The sequence below is a fragment of the Asterias rubens genome, chromosome 11 (assembly GCF_902459465.1).
Source record: "Asterias rubens chromosome 11, eAstRub1.3, whole genome shotgun sequence".
NCBI classification, from domain to species: Eukaryota; Metazoa; Echinodermata; class Asteroidea; order Forcipulatida; family Asteriidae; genus Asterias; species Asterias rubens.
In genome coordinates this window covers 5,009,313-5,012,915 of record NC_047072.1, presented here as the reverse complement: position 1 = coordinate 5,012,915, position 3,603 = coordinate 5,009,313, and the positions used below count along the sequence as shown (strand labels likewise).

The 3,603-nt window shown below is 41.8% G+C and overlaps 1 long non-coding RNA gene across 1 annotated transcript; it reads right to left on the bottom strand.

Annotated features, from left to right (window-relative positions):
- Window positions 1–874: 874 nt before the first annotated feature.
- LOC117297114 lies at window positions 875–2,731 on the bottom strand. The gene is made up of 3 exons (XR_004519856.1): window positions 2,520–2,731; window positions 1,803–1,887; window positions 875–1,477 (listed from the first exon to the last, which is right to left on the bottom strand). It is a non-coding gene; the product is annotated as an uncharacterized LOC117297114 (long non-coding RNA).
- Window positions 2,732–3,603: the final 872 nt, after the last annotated feature.

Genomic DNA, 3,603 nt, shown 5'->3' with positions numbered 1-3,603 from the left:
CGTACTCAACACACAAAAGAAGTGTGAGCAACTCAGAGTAACACAAGGGAAAGTGTCTGCACTCCACACAAAAAGGAAGTGTGAGCAACTCAGAGTAACACAGGGGAAAGTGTCCGTACTCAACACACAGTGTGAGCAACTCAGAGAAACACGAGGGAAATTTGTCCATACTAAACACAAAGGAAGTGTGAGCAACTCAGAGAAACACTGGGGAAAGTGTCTGCACTCAACACAACAAGAAGTGTGAGCAACTCAGAGAAAACTGGGGAAAGTGTCTGTGTACTTCACACAAAGGAAGTGTGAGCAACTCAGAGTAACACAAGGGAAAGTGTCTGCACTCCACACAAAAAGGAAGTGTGAGCAACTCAGAGTAACACAGGGGAAAGTGTCCGTACTCAACACACAGTGTGAGCAACTCAGAGAAACACGGGGGAAATTTGTCCATACTAAACACAAAGGAAGTGTGAGCAACTCAGAGAAACACAGGGGAAAGTGTCTGCACTCAACACAACAAGAAGTGTGAGCAACTCAGAGTAACACAAGGGAAAGTGTCTGCACTCAACACACAAAGGAAGTGTGAGCAACTCAGAGTAACACTGGGGAAAGTGTCTTTGTACTCCACACAACAAGAAGTGTGAGCAACTCAGAGAAACACAGGGGAAATTTGTCCGTACTCAACACACAAAGGAAGTGTGAGCAACTCAGAGTAACACAAGGGAAAGTGTCTGCACTCAACACACAAAGGAAGTGTGAGCAACTCAGAGAAACACTGGGGAAAGTGTCTGTGTACTCCACACAACAAGAAGTGTGAGCAACTCAGAGAAACACAGGGGAAATTTGCCCGTACTGTATTTTGTATAAAAGATTTGACATTTCCAGAAGACCAGGCACAGCAAGACTTTGTGCTGTGTTTTGAAAAAATGTTATGGCTGTGAAAACCAAAACCATATGAATAAGATATTGCATGCCTGCTAATTGCTGATATATGAGATGGGCAAAAACCCCCGTGGGGAAAAGTTCCCATACCGGCTCCACTATATGGCAACCAAGTATATCAACTCCATACATCAGCATACATCTAAATTTAGTGAGCTTAACGAATGTGCTACAATAGCGAAACATTCTTCCAACTCAGCCCTATACAACGTTTCAGTTTATAAACTTGATAATTCACGACACAAAGTAAAAGTATGAGCCACTCATAGTGGAAGTGGGAGAAACTCACAACACAAATTGGATGTGCAAGAAATTCACAACACAGGGGAAGTGCAGAATTTCACAGGGGCAAGTGTGATCAATTCTCAAAAAGGGAAAGTGTGAACAATTCACCACACAATTAACAACGTAAAATCTATACCGGTAATCTACAACTAATTACAAACTGTACAAAAAGGTTGAGGCATCGATGTTGATGGTTGTATGATGAGCTGCAAACTCCTTGTGAATATCCGACACTTTCTGTCTGGATTTAGTTGATCTGCAGAAGATGGAAAAAAGGGAACAAAAACAAGATTTAACATCATCATTTATTAATAAGGCAATGTAAAACATATATGCGACTCAATGATTGAGGCACACCAAGGTTGAACTCTTAGTCGCACAAGTACTCTTTAGAGTTTAGTAAATATCGCATCACATTATGCTTCTTTACTACAAGCCATGATAAAGAGGCAAAAGTTTAAAAGATTGTGAAGGGTTTTTACGCTAGTAACCAAGGAATTACAGGGTATTAACCCAAACTACTTGGGTTTTCCTTAGAAATATTAAGTTTTGTTTGTCTCCAACCAATAATGTTTACATACCTGTAAAGTTGATTGATTGTTCAAGGCAGAGGTACTTCCACTCTGAATGAAGATCTGACACTCTCAAATGTCTGGATTAGTTGATCTGAGTAAATGAAACAAGGTTAGAAAACGAGTTTAAAAGCCATGTACAGATATTTTAAAGAGCAAATTCATTTGAATCTATAGACCATGTAACCTGTGACATCAAAACATGTTTAAAGAAGATCCATCACCGAGGCTGGACTTCTATTCCTGCTGGCATGATTTGTTCATGCAAGAAAACGTTGTATGATAACTGTAATGTCTGATTTTTATCAACCTTTGATATGATACACCCTGATACCTCATCTAAAACAAGTGGGAATTTACAAGACAAATGTAATAATAAGTTGGGAGGCTATCCTTACTTGCAGCTAAGAGCTGAATTGCGAAGGACGTGGCTACAACATGTTCGAGAAACACGCATGCAATGACACCTCTGGCAGACAGCCACATCAACTCATTGTGACCACGGAGCACAGACAGAGATCAAAAGTGTGTTATTTCTTTCCTAAGGGAGAAAAAACAGATGGTCTGGAAAACCCTTATGGCACAGCCGAGAACCAACGCACAACTCAACTCACAAACGGTCCTGGCCGGGTATCGCACCAGGGTCACCTTGGTGAGAGGCGAGCGCTTTACTCGTAAGCCAACCATGTCACCCTGAGATAGTGTTTAAAAAGGAGTGCATCATACCTTTGATGGTATTTAGATCTACGAAGTCTACTCCTCAAGGTGTAGTATGATGGGTCTCTGTCTGGGAGTAGGGTTGACTCTGGAGCAGGTTTGATGAGCAAGACAGTCGGTTGACTCTTGAGGGTTCGCTTCTCCAAGGGGTTCACCTGCAAAGGACGACCCAGTGGTTTGAGTTCATCATGGTGCCACTAAGCATCATCTCAGGACTCTGATGGTCATGCATGGATCCTGTTTGGACAGAAAAGAAATAAAAACAATAAATACATGCAGGGTTACAGTCTTTGCCAAACAATCATATACAGTGTTGTAAAGCATTCTTAGTCTCAGCATGGATCAATAGTCTCAGTTTGTGTGAAAGGTTCATCATATTTTGAATTGACAGAGATAAAAAAAAGGGCCACGACGTGATCGAGCAGTTGAGAACATCGGTGTTATTGATTCTCGGAGTGTAGTTTAGAGTCCAAGCAGTGGCACTTGATCATGCAGTGGGTGTTTTCCTGGCTGATAAATTCAAACTGATAGTTAAGTGAAGCAAACTCATGTATGCACCGTGCAATTCAATGAACACAAACCAAATTGACACACGCCCTTTTTCCCCAAACAGAGGACACTGGCCAAAATATACCCTTTAGGGCAATTTTACAACTTGGAGGTGATTGGTATTTAAGTATGAGCGAGCGCCAGCTGTCGCCAGTAGTGAGGTGGGTTGTCTCATGTTTGAATGGGAAAGGGAAATAATTGTTTTTTACCTTTGGTGCCTTGAGATTGCCTGTGTTCATGTTTGGGGCTCAAACGGAGGACGATGGACAGTTGGTTAACTCTTGGGTGGAGTAGGGGTGTCTCTCCTGAAGGCTTGAGCAAGAGGAGTGGTCGACTCTTGACGATTTGCTTCTTCAAGGGGTTCACCTGCAAAGGACGACCCAGTAGTTTGGGTTAATCAGGGTGCATCCAAGCATCATTTCAGGACTGATCATGCATGGATCCTGTTAGGACAGAAACAAATTAAACAATAAATACATGCAGGATTACAGTCTTTGCCACGCAATCATACAGTGTTGTAAGCATTCTTAATCTTAGTTTATGT